The sequence below is a fragment of the Pleurodeles waltl genome, chromosome 4_1 (genome assembly GCF_031143425.1).
Source record: "Pleurodeles waltl isolate 20211129_DDA chromosome 4_1, aPleWal1.hap1.20221129, whole genome shotgun sequence".
Classification (NCBI taxonomy): domain Eukaryota; kingdom Metazoa; phylum Chordata; class Amphibia; order Caudata; family Salamandridae; genus Pleurodeles; species Pleurodeles waltl.
In genome coordinates this window covers 981,955,362-981,975,611 of record NC_090442.1, presented here as the reverse complement: position 1 = coordinate 981,975,611, position 20,250 = coordinate 981,955,362, and the positions used below count along the sequence as shown (strand labels likewise).

Sequence of the window (20,250 nt, the reverse complement as noted above, 5' to 3'; positions counted from 1 at the left end):
TGCTTTTTTTTAAACACCATTTTGCCCTCTGTGTATGGAGTGCACCAAGGAGATCTTCGCCACATAGGGAAAGCAGTTGTTGAGGCATTTATGCCAAATCCTTCAAGGTCCTTTCGAAGAGAAATTTGAAGACAATGCAAAAGAGCTAGGGAATATATTTGTATAGGGGCGTCCTGTCATGGTTGGTGTTCCTTGAGAGCAGTAGCCTCCAAATCCTACTTTCAGCAGGCAACACAGACTCTGCATATAGATATACCAGAGTTTCGGAGTGGCCAGGTGAGGGGGGGAATTTAGGGGATGGTCCTGTAGAGAGAGAGAGTTCTGGAACGAGAGGATGGCAAACTTAATACCTTTATCTGATAGAGACTTCTAGTTGCAGATTTCCTTACCTTAGAATTTCCCCCAGGCATCAGACTGAATCCAGAGATTTTTCTTCGAGCAATACCCTTGCACATCGGTAGGTGGCTGCGGTCGACTCCGCGGGCGTCGTAGTCAGCCTGATGACGTTGGTAGTAGTATATAGACGCCGCCTTCACGCAGTGACGTCAGTTCTTTTCTTTCCGCGCCATGCACTGATCCAGAGAAGAGCTACCCTGGTCTCTTGTTGACCGACTTCAACTGTTTTGTCGAGTTTTTGTGAAAATTTTGGTGCATCGAGGATGTCCCAGAAGACAGGGTTCAAGCCGTTCGAGGACTGTCACCACACGATGGTGACAGATCCGCATCAGGTTTGTCTGCGGTATCTCGAGCGCGACCACGACCCAAAGTCGTGCTCCGAGTGCTGGGCCATGCACCTGAAGGCCTTGAGGGAGTGGTCCCTAAAGCTCATGGCAGCCCGGCACTCAACTCCGCGTAAGTCCTGGTCTCGATCGAGAGGAAGGTCTCTGTACCGTTCGCGGAGTCATCACCACTCGTCATCTTCTAAATCTTCGGGTGCAGGTAAGAAGTCGCTGTCAAAGAGGTCTCATCGCTCTCTGACTTCGCCCCGCCACTCGGCTGACGCGACGTGGGAAGAGCATCAACCCTCAAGGCCTCCATCCTCAGAGCCTGCGTCTGGGTCCGCTCTGCGCTTCCCCGAGTTTCCCGGAGCCGGGGTGACCCCTGCCCAACTTAAAGAGTTCTATGAGGCCAAGCGCCTCATCTTTGGGCAGACCGACCCTGATACGGCGCCTTCGGGCCCAAGGGCTTCGGTTGAGGGGCCTTTGGGTTCCGCGCCAGCGGCTTCGGCTCTGGCCACCGAGGTCCCCTCCGGATCTGCTTGCGGATCCACCCCAGCGCCGGCCGCACTCTTGAGACCTTCCCCGGCGCCATGTCGATTGTCGACTCTCCTGACGTCGGTAGTGCCCTCGGCCGATGCCCCCTTTGTCTTCAATGGGGCCTATTCTCCCCAGGTCAGATTCTGACCCTTTTTCCTATGGGTACGAATTCGGGGACGGATTGGAGGGGTCCCTGGACCCTTATGAATACCAGGATGACCCATCTTTATACTGGGCTGAGGAATTGAGTGACGCCAGTGGTCTGGATACTTCTCTAGATGCAGGTATGCTGTCTCCTTCTACCTTGGCTACGGTATGGTGGTCAGTAGGGCAGCTGAGGTCCTGGGCCTTGAGCTTCCTACTGTAGAGGCCAGGTCCAATCTCCTGACGAAGGTGCTTCAGCCTAGGGCTTCCACATCAGAACCCCTTTTGCCATTCAATGAAGCACTCACCGATGTCCTTTTGGGTACTTGGTCCAAACCCAACACAGGGGCTCCTGTGAATAGGACTATTGCGCGCCGCCATTGGCCCGCTCCGAACAACCCTAATTTCCTCTCCCAACACCCCACACCTGAGAGTCTTGTCATCCAGACTTCCTCTTCTTCAGGCGCATTCCCTTCCGCACCCCCGGACAGGGAATCACAAAGGCTGGATCAGTTTGGTAAGAAGTTGTTTTCTTCCTCCAGTCTCGCACTGCGGTCTGTGAACACTGCATACCTTTTGGGCCGCTATACCCACTCTTTGTGGGATATGGTTGCGCAAGTCCTGCCGCAGATACCAGAGGAGGCCTGTGTTATTGTCTCCCAAGCTGTGAACTATGAGAGAGATGCGGCAAAGTTCACAATCCTTTGTGGACTGGACATGACTGCTCTCTGGGCAGATGGGTTGCTACGACGGTGGCCTTGAGACGCCACGCCTGGTTGTATACTTCTGTTTTTTCTGGGGATGTCCAACAGTCCCTCATGGACATGCCCTTTGATGGCTCCCGTCTCTTTGGAGACAAAGCGGGCTTGGCCTTGGAGAGATTCAAGGATTCCAGGGCTACGGCTCTGTCCCTTGGTCTTTCCTCTGCCCCTCGCCCCCCGCAGTCCGCTTTTTGCCCCTTTCGTGGCCACGGAAGGGGCTCCCTGCTACGTCCTCCACCCAGCCACGTGCCACCCATGCTGTCCAGCCTCTGCGTGGCCGGGGATGCGGAATCCCATGTGGACGTGGGACGGTGAACCAGAGGTCTGCCCAGTCCACCTCTGCCCCAGCTGCAGCCTCCAAACCCTTCTAGTCCGTCCCCTCGCTCCTATCCAGTGGGCGGCAGGATTCGCCATCACCTGCCCCACTGGGAATCCATCACTATGGACAGGTGGGTTTTGTAGATCGTTCGAAAGGGCTGCTCCCTCCCTTTCAAATCGGCTCCACCAGCCATGCCTCCATCCCTCAGTCACCTTCCAGAGGATCATTTGGCACTTCTCCACCAGGAAGTTGCAGCTCTCTAGGCCAAGGGAGCTACAGAGAAGGTCCCTGTGCCCGAAGTAGTTCGTGGTTGTTATTCCCGCTACTTTCTGGTGCAGAAAAAGAACAAAGGCTTATATCCTATCCTAGACCTTTGGGACCTAAACTACTTCCTCATGAAGGAGAAATTCAAAATGCTCACCCTGGCTCAGGTTCTGTCCGTCTTGGACTGGATGGTAGCATTGGACTTGCAGGACGCTTACTTCCACATCCCCATCCTGCCTGCCCACAGGCGTTATCTACGATTCGTGGTAGGTCAAGAGCACTTTCAGTTTACTGTGCTCCCCTTCAGCCTTACCAACGCCCCTCGGGTGTTCACGAAGGTTAGGGGTGCCAGTCTTCCCCTACCTCGACGACTGGCTGTTGAAGGCGGGCTCACCCCTGAAAGTTGTCTCCCACCTTCAGACTATGGCGAACCTCCTGCACACGCTGGGGTTCACTATAAACGTGCCGAAGTCCCTCCCCTTCCCATCCCCCTGACTCCCTCTCAGATGCTCCCCTTCATCAGAGCTGTTCTGGACACAGTACAGTTTCGGTCTTATCCTCCGGAAAATCGAGTCCAAGACATTCAGGCTATTATTCCGATCTTTCGGCCTCGTTCTGTGGTTTTGGTGAGACTGACTCTGAGGCTGCTGGGCCTCATGGCCGCCTGCATCCTGCTAGTAACACATGCCAGATGGCTTATGCGGGCTCTGCAGTGGGACTTCAAGTTCCAGTGGGTGCAGCATCAGGGGAATCTCTCCGACATGGTCCAGATCTCAGAGGGGACTGCGAAAGACCTGCAGTGGTGGCTTTCGAATCAGCACTGTGTCCACGGCAGATCCCTCTCCCTTCCCCAACCAGGTTTATCTATAGTGACAGATGCGTCACTTCTCGGTTGGGGCCGCCACATGGGAGAGGCGGAGATCAGTGGCCTCTGGTCTCCGGTGGAGTCGGGGCTCCATTTCAATCTGAAGCTCCAGGTGATCAGGCTTGCGTTAAAAGCATTTCTTTCCTCTCTCAAAGGGAAAGTAGTGCAGGTGTTCACAGACAATACTTCCGCCATGTGGTACTGCAACAAACAAGGCAGAGTAGGGTCCTGGACCCTTTGTCAGGAGGCTCTAATCCTCCGGACATGGCTGGAACATCAGGGCATTACCCTAGTGGTTCAACATCTGGCGGGTTCTCTCAATGCCAGAGCGGACTAACTTAACTGTTGATGCACAGCCGATCACGAATGGCGTCTCCACCGGGAGGTGGTGCAAGGTCTCTTTCTGCAGTGGGGAGAGTCTTGGCTAGATCTGTTTGCCTCCACAGAGAACACACAATGTCAGCCGTTTTGCGCGTTGGAGTTTCCAAGGTGGCACTCGCTCGGAGACGCTTTTCGTCTCGAGTGGAAGTCCGGCCTCCTTTATGCCTTTCCGCCTATACCACTTCTGCCCAGAGTTCTCAAGAAGATCAGGAACATCCGAGCCCAAGTCATCTTGGTGGCTCCGGACTGGGCACGGAGAGCATGGAATCCAGAGCTATTGAGCATGTCCATCGATCCTCCACTCAGACTGCCTCTTCGGTCGGATCTTCTGTCGGAGCAACAAAGGACGGTCCTTCACCCGAACCTGTCCAACCTCCGCCTTCATGCGTGGAGATTGAGCGGCGCCAGTTGACAACTTTTGATCTTCCGCCTGAAGTCTGCAATGTTATCTTGGCAGCCAGGTGTCCCTCCACCAAAACTGTGTACACCTGTTGTTGGAATAAATCTGTGGCATGGTACACCAACAATTCTGTTGATCCCCTCTCTACCCCTCTATGTGAGGTTTCTTTGGCCCAGCAGGGCTCTGCTTTGGGCACTCTTAAAGAGTATTTATCTGCCATTTCGGCCTTCCTTAGGTTACCTGATCAGCCTTCTCTTTTTAAATCCCCTATTGTGAGTAGATTCCTAAAAGGCCTCACCCATTTATTTCCTCTCACTCCATTTATCATGCCTCAGTGGGACCTCAATCTTGTCCTTACTTATTTAATGTGTACTCCCTTTGAGCCAATGCACAATTGTCCCTTGCGGCTCCTCACCTTCATAATTGTCTTTCTTGTTGCCACACCTGTGCCCGCAGGGTGAGTGAGCTTCAAGCCCTTTCGTATAAACTTCCATACTTGTCTGTGTCCCCTGACAAAGTGGTGTTGCGCACTAAGGCTTCCTTCCTTCCAAAGGTGGTTACGCCTTTTCATGTAGGCCAGTCCATCACCCTGCTTACTTTCTAAGCACCCCCACATCCTTCTCATGAGGAGGAGAAACCCCATCGTCTGGACCCAAAAAGAGCGTTGGCGTTCTATCTTAATTGTACTAAAGATTTCCGGGTGGACTATTAATTCTTTGTGGGGTATGTGGGTGCGAAAAAAGGGAATGTGGTGCAAAAGTGTACCATCTCTCGATGAGTGCTTCTTTGCATCAAAATGTGCTGCGCTTTGGCCAAGAAGCAACCCCCTGAGGGCTTGCGTGCTTATTCCACCAGAGCAACTGCTGCTTCCACTGTGTTAGCACGCGGAGTTCCTGTCCTGGATATCTGCCAGGCAGCTACGTGGGCGTCCCTGCACACGTTTGCTAAACACTACTGCCTGGACAGTCAGGCCCGTTGGGATGGCTACTTTGGTCATTCGGTCCTGCAGGACTTCCTAGTATGATCTTGGTTTGCAGCTCACCTCCGAGGATGGCATTGCTTGGGTATCTATTCTAAGGTAAGGAATCTGCAACTAGAAGTCTCTATCAGATGTACTAGTTACTTACCTTTGGTAATAAAATATCTGGTAGAGACATATTCTACAAGGAAATTGCAGATTCCTTACCGCCCACCCATCCTCCTTGCATGCAAACTGATTTCTAGGGACAGGGATTCCCCCTTCGGGTCCTTAGCTCTGGTGCACCAATTTTTGTGTTCTTAGCAGCTCTGCGCTTTGGCGTGGAAAGTCATTAAAAGAAACCAACGTCATTGCGCAAAGGCAGCATCTATGTACTACTCCCGATGCCATCACGGCGACTACGATGCCCGCGGAGTCGACCTCCGCCACCTACTGTTGCGCAAGGGTATTGCTCGAAGAAAAATCTCCAGATCCAGTCTGACGCCTGGGGGAAATTCTAAGGTAAGGAATCTGCAACTAGAATATGTCTCTACCAGATATTTTGTTACCAAAGGTAAGTAACTTGTACTTCACAATGTTTACAATACTTTTTTCATAATGTTTACATTTCTATACCTACATTACATTTTTATCTGTATGCCACACATACCTGTGGAAGGAAGATCAGGATTATAGTTCAGCAAGCCTTGCCTGTGATGAGATACATTTCTCAAGCCAACTTGCACTGGGGTGAGTCTTGTTCCATAAAAGGCTACGTTTAATGTCCCCTATTGGTTGACTCTTCACTAGACATTATCACCAAAGTACCAATTATCTTGTGAACAGAATATTTATCTTTGCTTTCAATATCGTGGTTTTAAAGCGATCACAGTTGTCCTATTATTTTAACTGTCTAAATTTCTCTTAACTTGAAATGTCCATGATCTTCAGCTCACGTTTGTAAGCACTCCCAGAGCTTAAACTCACCCCCACAGAGAACTACAGAAAGTGAAGGCCTCATATTCTTTCCCCACCAGGGGAAGCATAGCAGCAATTCCCAGATTGCACGATCACCTAATAATCTTTACACTTGAATCAGGATTGATCCACCCACAATGAACTACATTCTAAAAGCATACCAGAATTTCGAGCACCAGAACTAGGATGCTGCCTTTATTTGTAGTCTTGGGCGCTTTCAAGATGGAGGCTATGATCCTGTCTCGTTCTCACGATATCTCGAGGCTGCTTTTGATTTTCTGCGGAAGATACACCTTGTTTTTAGTGCATTCACTCGAAAGGAAAACCAAACAGGTGAATAGTTGTTTACTGACAAAGTGGTACCTTGGGGACATACAACATATGTTTTGGGGGACAACCATGGAAATCAGAGTGGTATGCAGACACAAGCCATACCTGGCTGCATACAGGGCCCCAGCTGAACTGCGGATTAGCATTTAGTGGAGCAGCTGGACAAATGCAGCATGCCAGTTCTGTGACTGGTGGAGAGGGCTTTAAAATTTTCTTAGACACCTATAATAATTGCCATGAATGAGAATGAGCTGATCCAAAACTTCAGATGTACTTATCCTGCCGTATCTTTAGCTGAGAAGCTCTCTGATATAAACCCATATGGTGTTGGCTTTAGATTGGTACAAAGACCGCCCCCGCATAAACAAAGAGCTATAGCCACGCTTTTGCTCTCAGTTTCTGTTGTGGTGTCAGTATAAATGGCCTCAAAACACTTTTCTGCAAAAGACCACAAAAGGCAATGCTAAAAAGAGAGCACGGAGATTGGCCTCAGGAGTAGAAGCAACCTCAAAAACAGAATCAAAGTAAAACAGATTATTGCTTGTCGATCAGCCAGATCAAAGACAGTGGAGCAAATCAAAAAACAGATTTTATCTGTTGTCAGTAGGAACAGTTGACCTCTGTAGCAGTGGTTCCAAACCTTTTGAGGACCCCCACCGAATCACCAATGGAAGCTGTGGACCCCTAGGCAATTTGTACAATTTGAATTCCAAACATTAAAACAGTAATTCACAAAAAAATACACAAACAAGTACACACCAAACAAATAATCAAATTAGTAATGCTATAATTATTTTATATTGAAAACTTATGCAAAAATAAAAAATAATGTAATGAGAAGTTTGCCGCTTCATCTTGGCGACTAACTTTTCAATATTTGTATTCATTTAGGAAACCTGAATCCTCAGGTCAGAGTTTACATCTCTCAAAGTGATTTCTGTTTTTATGTTTTTAGGTACATAAAATCTGAGAAAGATTTTTCAAATAAATGTGTGGTGGGGAAAGGAAGTGAAGCCATTAGGACCTCTCATGTTTCTATAGCCTCTCTGTCACATGTAATTAATTTGCTTTGTAACACTTCACATACCAGTGTCGGCACTTTACAGGGGACTACAAGGTGTAGGATTCACATGTCATCCACAATTTTGTATTTTTTTTAAAGAGTATTTTGTCTGGAGAACACAAACTCAGGATTCAGAACTTAACAAAGTGGTTAGTGTTGACTTTAATTATAAGAATGTATTTCTACGCGAGCAAACCTTTTTTTTAGCAGCATAAGGATAATGAAAGGCTGTGGGAAAAATACAAACCTTCTAATTTGTGTCATGCAGCTTGCATGCAGCTCTTTGATGGCTGTTCGTAGCTCACTGTGCTAGATTAGGATTGTAACTTATGAACTGCACAGTAACAAAAGAATCTCTGTGACAAAAGAAGTAACTCACTATGCTATGCACATAAAATAATATTCAATGCAAGATACACGTTCTCAGCATCGGGCATAGTAAGCATCTGCTCTTCCTTAGATGAGCCAAAACTGCCACTAGGCAAAACTCCCATCTCTCGCCAGCAGGAACATTAATCATCAGAGTTACCTTGACACTTTTATTTTCAGCGGAAAGCTGCCGGTTGTACACAGAACTTTGATGTGCTTTTACAACTGCTGCACAAACAAAAACATTCACATGTTTCTGTCAGACCCCAGCTGGAAAAGTACCTTTCTGTCGTCCCAGGCCTGCGGACCCCTTGGGAATGTGTCACAGACCCCTGGGGGTCCGCGGACCAGAGGTTGGGAACTGCTGCTCCATAGGATACCGGGGCATTTTAGAAGAGGTACAAGATGCAGTAAAAAACAAAAAACAAAAAAAAACCTTCTCCCTTCACAAGATGGCAGAACTATCTACACTGACGATATTCTGCCACATTACCTCCCATGGTCCCTTCCACTCACAGGCAGCATGGATAGTATACAGGCAAAAGAATGCCAAAGTTCACATTTGAGAAGGCCATTTCTTATGAACCGGATAATGTACCACTTCCAAAAATTAAAGAGACTGCTGCTGAGTACCTCTCTTCTGAGACATTCCAAATCCCGCAATAACTTACATCCCCACAACATGAAAGTGAACAAGTTGAGCATGAATGGGGAGGGGAGGAAAATTACACCAGGGACCATCGTCTGCTGCGTACCATTATCAGCTGGGTTCCACGGTTGTGGAAAGTGTGGATGCATGTTTAATTAAAGCTTTCACTGCTTGTTGACACATTGATGAAGTATGCTTTTTTTGTTTTACAAGAATTCTTTATTAAAGTATTTAAGCTTTCAAAAATGTGTAAATCTGTGTTTTAGTAAACAATTACATATAAGCAAGAATTCTGGAAAAAAAATGATATTTCCACTAAAAGCAACAAGTTGAACAATAAGTATCCAACATTGATTACAGTACTTATTCATGCGTATACTCAGGTCTGAAAAGAAAAATATAGGGAATATCTGTGTCATCACAAACCAACATTCAGTGTCCTAGACAAGCAGAAGAGAAGCATTTCCTCCAGGAAAGCGCTCTAGCTTTTGTTAAAAGATACATAAGTGCAGTCAGCTAACTATACAACTTGAAGGTCTGCAAGTTGGAACTGAGTTTGGCGAGCTCTGAGGAGGTGAAAGGGCTCAAGATACGATCAAAGGAATTTGGTCCAGCAAGCTTTATATGATTTGTTTCATGTTTAAGAGGAGTGTGATGTCACCACCAACAAAGAATAGTCATTTTGGCAACCACCAAAATGGTATCCATCTATCTCTTCGTGTCCAGTTTCAAGTCAGGAACATTGATAGTTTCATGCAGAAAATGAGTTCTGTTGATAGTTGCATGATTAGGACATTTGTGAAGTTCGAAGTGGTTATCGCTTGCTGCCAGAATAATTGGAGATAGGGGCAGGACTATAGCAGATGTAGTATGTCCCCCATTCTGATGAACGCATCTCTGACAAGTGATTTAAATTGGCCAAACATATTTCAGTGCCAGTCATGCGTCAGTTTGAGCAAGCTGAATTTTAGCTAGCTTCTCTAGGGCTGCAATCATGTGATTTGAGAATATCTGATAGAGATTTCTAGTTGCAGGTTCCTTACCTTTGAATTTCCCCCAGGCATCAGACTGGTCCTGGAATTTTTTTCTTAAGCAGTACCTCTGCACACTGTTAGGTGGCATTGATATGCTCTGCATCTGTTGTTGGCGTCGTCCGCTCTGGATATGATGTAGCAGATCTTATATAGATGTCACCCTGGTGCACTGACGTCAAGTTCTTCTACGCACGAGCTAGAGCGGATCCGAAGAGAGCTATCCCTCAGTAATTTTTTGACTGGCTTTTTTCGACTTTTACTTTTTTGAGTTCTACAACTTCTAGTGCATTGAGGATATCATCAAGGAAGACCAGCTTCAAGCCCTGAGGTTCTTGTCATTGGGCAGTGTCCATGACAGATACACACCACATGTGTCTTTGCTCTAAGTGTCTGACCATGCATCCTAAGGCTTTGAGGGAGTAGTCCCTGAAGCTGATGGCGGCCTAAGGCTCAACTCTACGCAAGTTGAGCTATCGTTCAAAAGGAAGGTCCAGGGATCGGTGACCGAGTCCTCCATTGTTGTCGCCCAACTCCAAGTCCTCAAGGTGATCCTGTAAGACGGCACAAGAGAAAATCCAAAAAGTCAAAGTGTTCTTTGACTTCTCCTCGTCCGCAAGCCAACGAGAGAAGCTAGCATCAACGCTCTAGGCCTTGCAGCCTGCTCCTGGGCCAACTCCACACCTACCCATGTTTACAGGAGCCGGAGTAACCCCTGCCCAACTCGGAGTTAAGTGAGGCCATATGGATCATTTTTGGGCAGGCTGACTCTGCTTGAGCGCCTTTGGGCCTTGCCGGAGTCGGAAGGGGCCCCTTCGGGATCTGCTTCAGCCTTGGCACCAATGGGCACCCATGGTTCCAATCCTGGATCTGGTTTGGTCGTACCATTCAGATAATCCCTGATGTGACGCTCCTGGCGCGCCCCACCTCCATGGGTAGCGCCATCCCCATTCTTATCCCCGACTCTGACACGGAGCTGGATGGGTGTTGTAAGACTCAGATGCCACCACAGGCCTTACTTCCTTTGTCTGATCCTAAACCCCTTTTTTTTATGGACTAGGTTACGGTGATGAATGGTATGGGCAGCTCGACCCTTTAGAATACCAACTTCAAGACCCTAGGGAATGGCATACAAACTTGGGTGAAGCGAGTGGACTGGGTACTTCTCCAAATACTGGCATGCTTTCTCCCCCTGCTGTAGCTATGGAAGAGGGAGCATTCTATTGTATACTGGTGAGAAGAGCAGCTGAGGTCCTAGACCTGGAGTTGGCTTCGAGGGCAGTCATGACTAACCTCCTCACAGAGGTTCTTCAACCTGGCGCTTCCTCCTCAGAACCCATGCTCCAGTTCAGTGAGGCCTTCTTGGATGTCCTACTGGGTACCTGGTCCAAATACATCCCTCCTCGGGCTTCTGCAAACAGGTCAGTTGCCGAACACCATCACCCCGCTCCAGGGTACCCAAGTTTTCTGATGCAACACCCCACCCCTGGGAGCTTGGTTATCCAATCCTCAACTTTCCCAGGGATTGTTCCCTTACGCTCCTCAGATAGGGAACCCAAAAGCTTGAAAACACTTGGGAAGAAGATTTTTTACTTCTACCAGTGCATACTCCTCAACACGCACTCCGTCACCAAGCATTCAGTAGATGTCTGGAACCTCCTCGACAGCCCCGGACGTCACCTTCTTCACGGAGACATGGATCACCCCCACCTCTGCCCCAGACATTGCCATGGTCATCTCAGACAATTACAAAATCATCCTCAAGGACAGAGCCAGCCGGCCTGGAGGAGGCATTGCCATAGTTTACAAGAACAACCTCTGCCTGACAACCACCAAAGAGTCAGTTTGTCAACCTATGAATGCCTACACTTTCAGATTCAGATCAACCCCCAACTCCTCCCTCCGTGGCACCCTCATCTACAGGCCACCTGGAACCAGGCCCCAATTCTGCGAAGACAACGCCGACCTTATTGCCCCCCCCCCAAGCGCTCACCTCCTTTGACTACATACTACTAGGCGACCTCAACCTCCACCTTGATAACCACAATGACCCCAACGCCACAAACCTCCTGGACAACCCTACAACACTCAACCTCAAACAGCTCGTCAACATCCCCGCCCACAGAGCCTGACACATTCTCGACCCTGTCTTCTCAGCAGGTAACAATATCGCCATCTCTCATAACTCCAAACACCATTGGACCGACCACAAGTGCATCCATTTTACCTTCACAAAGAATACTGCACGCCACTGTGCCCCCCCGTCCCCTCGACAGATGCTGGGGCAAAGTTACAGAAGCACAACTCACCAACGCTCTCAACCACTCCCTCCCACCAGATGCAAATGAAGCTGTACGCAATCTACTCCCCTAGTTATCAGAATGTGCCAAAAACTTAGCCTCCCAAAGGAAACCAGCAGGAAACCAACATAGCAAAACACCTAAATGGTTTGCGGCATACCTACAAGAATCCAAACGCTCCTGCAGATGACAGGAACAGAAATGGAGGGACATCAAATCAACCTAAGACTTCACAGTCTACAAGAATGCTGTCAACACCAGAACAACAGAGCTGCCAAATAAATTGAGGCTGTGCTGGTTTCTGATGGGGGCACCCTAGCTGCCTGTCCCCTTAAAATGGGAAAGTACAAGCAGCATTCCTTAATCAATGGTGTTGAGGCTGAGGGACACAGGTGTCGGTGTCACTATGGTGACTGAAAAACTGGTATCCTCTGAACAACACCTAATTGGGCACATGTACCACGTGACTGATGCTCACAGTAACACTTTGTGCTACCCCATGGCAGTTGTTGATTCCAGTTGGGTGGGTGGGAGGGGTTTACTGGCCTTTAAATGGTTGTAGTGTCCCCTGATCTACCTGTAGAATGTCTGCTGGCAGGCAAAGAAACAAAAAAGGACAGGGAACCCTGGAACAATGACCAGGGGACCCCTAAACAAAAGGGCAGAAAGGATTAAAGAAAAATGGTACCCCCTGCTCCAGCCTCCAGTGAGGAATCAACTCCTTGGGTGGAACCCACACCAGAGGAGCTCCAAGCTGAGCTCTGGGGTGCAGGGGAGCCAACCAGGGAAGAACTCAGTAAGTAACAGCAAACCTGACCCGCTTTGGAGAGCTTAAGGCAGCAAGTTGCAGCACAAGAGACAGGGGAAATCAGTGGCACCCATAAGGTGTACTGGGATAACAGCCTCCTATACTCAGAAGCAAGGGACCTTAAACCTGGTGCTATCAGGAGACTGGTTATCCCTCTGAAGTTTAGGGAGTTTCTGTTAACTCTAGCACATGATATTGCCCTTGCAGGCAACTTGGGGCAGAGCAAAACTTGGGACAGACTTGTCCCTCACTTTCACTGGCCCCATATGTCAGAAGACACCAAGGAGTTTTGTCGCTCCAGAGTCACCTGTCATGCCAGTGGCAAGACAGGTGGCACGTCAGAGGCCACTCTAATTCCACTATCAGTGGTTGGGGTGCCCTTTGAGAGGGTTGAGGTGGATATTGTTCGCCACCTGGACCCTCCAACAGCCTCTGTCAATAGATTCATGCTGGTGGTTGTGGTCCATGCCACCAAGTATCCAGAGGCCATTCCTCTTAAGACTACTACAGCTCCTGCAGTGGCCAAAGCCCTCTTGGGGATTTTCTCCAGGGTGGGTTTTCCTAAGGAGGTGGTATCAGACAGGGGTGAAAACTTTGTGTCTGCTTACCTTAAAGCCATGTGGAAGGAGTGTGGTGTAAATTCACCACTCCTTACCATCCACAAACAAATGGACTAGTTGAGAGGTTTAATAAGACTCTCAAAGGCATGATAATGGGACTCTCTGAAAAACTCAGGAGGATATGGGATGTCCTATTACCTTGCCTCCTCTTTGCCTATAAGGAGGTTCGTCAGAAGGGAGTAGGCTTCAGCCCCTTTGAACTTCTGTTTTGGCACCCTGTTAGGGGCCCCCTTGCCCTTGTGAAAGAAGGCTGAAAGCAACCTCTCAAGCCTCCAAAACAAGACATTGTGGACTATGTACTAGGCCTCAGATCTAGGATGGCCGAGTACGAGAAGAGGGCACCAGGCCAGCTTCCTACACTTCCAGCAAGGACTTTAGAGCCCTCCGTTTCCGCGAGTCCTGCCTACTCAGCACCCGACGCCCACAGCCTGAGACCAAGTGGCCCACCTGACCAGAGAGAGTCCCCAGGCAATTCTCACCTCGAGTCCACCCCAGGCTGACACCACCTGGCCACCACGACGATGCCTGCAGCCTAAATCCAGATGACACCCCCAACAGCAACTGGATTCGGTGAAGATACCCCAACACCTAAAGGTACCCCTGCACCTGCAGCCCCCTGGCCTTGGGGAACCCAGCCGACGGTCCATCAGTGTCAAGAGAAGCCTCAACTTACCAATCCAGCCGTTAGTCTTCTTTATGCGACCACCTGGAACAAGCCTGCAGCCTCTGTGAATCCAGAGTTCCTCATAGGATTGCCCGATGCTGGGTTTGTACCCTGCACCCGGCCGCTGAGGGTGTATGTTTGGTGCTTACCTGAAAACTGTTTTAACTGTGAAGTGCAAACAAAGTGCATTTGATACTTGAAAGTGATACATTCTTGAAACTGTACTTGCCTACAACAAAGATTTTTTTGTTTCTTGAAATAAAGTAACAAAGTATATTTTTTAATGCATACAAAATTGGACTGGAATTAGTCATTGAGTGGGTGCCTTATTTCTTGACTTTGTGTGTACAGCAAATGCGTAGCACTATCCTCTGATAAGCCTAACTGCTCAACCACACTACCACAAAAGAGAGCATTAATAGGATCTACTTTAGTTTCTGTCAAGCCTGTGGGGATCCACTAGACTTTGTGCACACTATAACTTACTTTGGTATAATATATACAGAGCCAGCCTCCTACACATAGCACTATCGACCTCTCACATTTGAAGGCAGAACACCTGAGAAAGGGCCTGACATGCACAGGAGATCTGTCTCTTTCCAGAGGCCCATACGGAACTTCGATGGTGGCTCTACCACATGCAGACATGGAATGGCAGGGCTATCTTTGGGTCAGCTTCAGATCTGATTGTTGAATCAGACACCAGTCGCCAGGGATGGGGAGCACGCTTTGGCTATGTTACCACAGGACGACAGTGGTCAGAACACAAGGATGCTCCCCACATCAATTGCCTGCACCTTCTCACAGGTTATTTTGCCGTACGGAGTCTAGGGGCCAGCAAAGTGTTTGCTTCCATTCTTTTAAAGGTGTACAACATTTCAGCTGTGCAGTATATAAACCACTTGGGGGAGTACCCGGTCCAAGGTGTTGATGGATTTGGCCACGGACTTTTGAAATCATTGCCTGGAACACAAATTTCCTGTGTCAGCGGAATATCTAGTGGGAAACAGCGGACTGGCAATCCAGACATCTGAGGGATTACAGCACATGAAAGCTAGTTCCGTTTCCATTTCCCAGGATTATGGTTTGGTGGGGTCCATGCCAAGTGGATCTCTGAGTCAAGATTCAACCATCAACTACCACTTTTTCTCAGTTGGCACCCAGACCTCGTAGCAGAAAAGACAGATGCCTTCCTCCAGGACTGGAGTCGTGTTCAAGGTTATGCTTTTCCCCCCTTCTTGTTTATAGCCGCCAGACCCACGGAGCAGGTCAGATGTTAGAAGGCGGAGGTTCCTGGTGACTCTGCTATAGAAATCACAAGTATGGTATCCAGTTCTTCTGCAACTTTCCATGGATGTTTCCAATTCCACTTCCCCAGGTGTCTCATTTTCGGAGAGATCCCCATGGCAACTTGCGCCAGCTGGTTCAGGACGGAACGCTCCTGCTGATGGTTTGGAGTATTACAGGGGATGTTGGGAGGTCCCAGAACTTTCAGCTCAGGATGCCTCTCTTATCCAACGAGCATGGGCCGACTCTACAGTCAAGAGACACAGCTTGGCGGAAATGGTCACTCTGGTGTTTTGATGGGACAGTGATCTTTTGAGGACAGATACAGTGCATACTGTAAATTGTTTAGTCTGCACTGAGTGACAAGGGGCTGGTGTATCGCACAATTAATGCATGTGGATCAGTGATTTCGACAGGTCATTGCCTCTTCACGACATACCGATGGGAGAACATCCTCTGATCTGTTGACTCTTGAGGGGTATTCACTTGTCTTTTCCATGTGAACCACTGTATTCATCCCTCTGGGACATCTGTGTAGTGCTACGGATGCTTTGACACTGGCAAGATAACCAACACTTGTCTTGTAAAGCATGAACAGGTAAGCTGGAAATGCTGTTATATCTTATCTCTCTTAAGAGTGTTTCTGATGTTGGGACCCTAGACATCACAGCGTGAATGTTTACCGCGGACGGGGTATCATTCACCATTTATTAGTCGCACTAAGTACAATACCAGTGTGATTTAATACCCAGCTTTCTCTGGTCACCTAAATTGTGTGTGGTTCACTGTCTGAGAGCATGCAAAGCTGTGACTGAAGAGTATCGTCCTCCTGGGTGGACAGCCCAAGTATTTATATCCCTTAAACTATTCAAACTGGTTTCGGCAACAAGTATACCCCACTGGGCGAGATGGCTGCTGCAGGAAGCTGGTGTTGATAGATCGGCATTTGAGGCTCTCTCCACAAGGGGAGATGTGGCTTTGAAGGCCTTCTCCTTAGAGGGCCGCTTAGAAGATATTCTTAGAGCAGCAGATTGATCATCAGACTCTGTGTTCAAGACGTTTTACTTTAAGCTGATCACAGGCTTGGCATCAATGATTGTCGACCAGCCTCAATGTAGCATAATCTGAGTCTACTGTCTTGACTTAGATTGTAACATTTCCTAGCTATCGTGAAGGAGAGCTTCAATTCTGTTAAGGACATGGATGGGAGGATTATCCCTCCCTTTATTCTATTAAGCTTTTTGCCACGAGTGGAGCTCAGGCCTCCTGTACGCCTTCCGCCCATACCACTTCTGCCCGGGGAAGATGAGGCAAGACCGGGCCCAAGTAATCCTGGTGGCTCCGGACTAGGCACGAAGAGTCTGGTATCCCGAGCTCTTGAGCATGGCCATAGCTCCTCCAATCAGACTGCTGCTTCGGGAGGATCTTCAGTCGCAGCAACAGGGGAGGGTCATCCACCCGAACCTGTCCACACTGTGCCTCCTTGGGGAAGATTAAGCGGCGACAGTCTCTTGACCTGCCACTCGAAGTTTGTAACATCATCTTGGCAGCCAGGCATCCCTCATCTAAAACTGTATCCACCTGTCGTTGGAAAGAATTTGTGGCATGGTGCATCGACAAATCTGTCGATCCTCTATCTGCTCCTCTCTCTCACATTCTTCATTTTATTCTTTCCCTTGCCCAACAAGGCTCTACCCTGGGCACCCTTAAGGGATATCTCTCTGCTATCCCTGCTTTCTTGAGGTTACCAGATCAGCATTCTTTATTCAAATCTCCTGTTGTTGGGAGGTTTCTTAAAGGCCTCACATATATTTTGTCTCCTATCCCATTCATCATGCCCCAATGGAATCTGAACCTAGTCTTAACATACCTTATGTGTGCCCCATTCGAGCCGCTTCACAGCTGCCCTTTACGGCTCTTAACCATCAAAACTGTCTTCTTAGTTGCCATCACCTCCGCCCGCAGAGTAAGTGAGCTCCAAGCTCTTTCATCTAAACCACCTTTCCTGGCAGTACACCCTGACAAAGTGATACTTCGCACAAGGGCTTCATTTCTACCTAAAGTAGTGACACCCTTCCATTTTGGGCAGTCCATCACTTTGCCTACCTTTTATGCACCCCCACATCCCTCACATGAAGAGGAGAGACTCCACCACCTGGATCCAAAAAGATTGTTGCCGTTCTACCTTGATCGTACCAAAGACTTCCGGGTGGACGCACAACTCTTTGATATGTGCGTACAAAGAAGGGGAAGGCGGTGCAGGAGAGGACCATTTCAAGATGGGTGCTCTTATGCATCAAAATGTGCTATGCTCTGGCTAAGAAGCAACCCCCTGAAGGTTTGCGTGCTCACTCCACCAGAGCTATTGCTGCTACCACAGCACTAGCACAGGGTGTTCCGGGGCTGGACAGGTCAGGCAGAAGCGTGGGCATCTCTGCACACTTTTACCAGATACTACTGCTTGGACAGTCAGGTCCGCAGAGACAGCTACTTTGGCCATTCGGTCCTGCAGGACTTCTTGGTGTGATCTTGGTTCGCAGCCCGCCACCGGGGATGGTATTTCTCGGGTATCTATTTAAAGGTAAGGAATCTGCAACTAGAAGTCTCTATCAGATTAACAAGTTACTTACCTTCAGTAACTATATATCTGGTAGAGACATATTCTACTTGTAGATTCCTTACCGACCCTCCCATCCTCCCCGCACTGCAAACTGATTTCTAGGGGCAGGAACTTCCCTTTAAGGGCCCTAGTTTTGGCACACCACTCTGTGTTCTTCATGGCTCCGCACTACTGCCGTGGAAAGTCGTGAAAAGAAACTGAGGTCAGCGCACTATGGTGGCGCCTATATACAACCGTGACGTCATCACGTCGACTACGACGCCCGTGGAGATGACCGACGCTACCTGACGGCACGCAGAGGTACTGCTTGAAGAAAAATCTCCAGATCCAGACTGACGCCTGGGGAAATTCAAAGGTAAGGAATCTGCAACTAGAATATGTCTCTACCAGATATATTGTTACTGAAGATAAGTAACTTGTACATTATTACCACAACTACTGGTATTGTTAGGAGCGCTAGCGCTAGGGTTAGGAGTGGTGTTAGTAGTGGTGGTGGCTTGGTGCCTTTCTAAGGACAGGAGCTGTTTCCTGTCTTATAGCCTTTGTTTTTACACATGTAGCACCAAGGCTTTTTAAAGTCGGAGGAAGAGGATTTATTGCCATCCCCAGAGGAGTTTTGTGGGCCTGATGAAGACTATTTTTGTTTCTTTGTCCCCACCCTTAACCTGATGCTTACCTGCTTCCTTCTTCTTGTGGTCACCCCCTGTGTGAGTTTTCCTATTCACCGTGGTGCAGACCCTCTTGTCTACCTTTCCCAATACTTGGGGAAAGGTCAGATCAGAGTCCACCAGGTACTGATGCAGCTGATCAGAGATACAGTTGTTCAAAACCTGCTCTCTCAGAATTAGGTTGTATAAGCCCTGGTAGTCACTTACTTTACTCCCATGCAACCAGCCTTCCAGAGCTTTAAAAGAACAGTCCACAACATCTACCCAATCTTGGGAGGACGCCTTTTTGGTTTCCCTGACCTTGATCCTGTATTGTTCAGAGGTCAAACCAAAACCATCTAACAGTGCACTTCTTAAAGCTCTATAATTGTCTGCATCCTCCTCTGTGATAGTGAGGAGTTTTTCTCTGCCTTTGTCAGAGGAGAGCCAGAAGTGTGCTTCCCACTGCCTTTGGGGGACCTTTTGAACTTTATATGCCCTCTCCAAAGCAGTGAACCATTTGTAGATGTAATCTCCCACCTTGCAAGGTGGGACTATCTTGCCCAGGTTTCTAGAATCATAGAGTCCTCCCTGATTCTGGTGTTCCTGAAGCTCAAATTGTTGCACCATGGGGTGCCAACCCCAAACCCTGTCTTTCCCTCTCCACAGCCAAGACCTCCCTATCTAGGGCCAGCTGTTATTGCTTTAACCTCAGTTGCCTAAGCTCGCTATCTACGGAATCTTCCCCTGAGGTGAAGCAGTGGGTCCCCTCAGATACTGAGGAGGCATGGGTATGGACGGAGGAGGGTCTACCCTAAAGGAGTAAGGGTGGGCATACTGTCATTATTCCCCCCCCCCCCCCCCCAAAAAAAAAAACTTCAGTGCGCCTAACAGGGCTGTGGTGTTACCAGGTTCTTCCTGACCCTCCCCAGTATAGTCTAAATGTACCCTGTCTAGGAGTCATATTCTCCTTCTTCCTCCTCCTGGCTGCCAGCGCTGTCCTGGTCAGCTTGGAGAAGTAAACCTAGAAATAGACTTTTATTGGGATTTCTCCCCATCTTCAGATTTCTACTGGCATACATCTTCCTTAGCTCTTGGAATGTGAGACTCTCATATTGAAAGTCTGGGGCCTGAAAGTTGTGCTCTACTGAAGACATTTTCTTGCTAGAGTGGTGTAGGTGTACGCAACTACTCTAACAACTAGACTCCTAGAAATGTTTGGAGCAAGGGCTATGCTAGACCCCTTGCTTAACCAAACTTAGGTGGCTAGAAATCCTAACAACAAAGTGGAGTGTACCTAGTAGCCAGTAATGGTTTTTCCTTTGGAAAGTAACCAGTGACAGAGTGGTTAGGCAATTGCAAGTGTCTTATCCCACCGCTGCACCACCAATTTAGGAAGCTGGCCTGGTGTGTGGTGAGCACATATGTTATCACCTTCTACTAGGTCCAGGTATCCCCTATCAGTGAGGTGTAGACAGTGTCTAGGAAGCCATGGGATTCTAGAGGTAGCTGTGACTTATCTCTTCAGTCCTCCTT

At 48.4% G+C, this 20,250-nt stretch overlaps 1 protein-coding gene across 8 annotated transcripts in view; it reads left to right on the top strand.

Annotated features, from left to right (window-relative positions):
• The window catches only part of KIF21A (kinesin family member 21A), a 725,937-nt gene that overhangs the window by 691,742 nt on the left and 13,945 nt on the right, over positions 1 to 20,250 (top strand). The window lies entirely within an intron of this gene.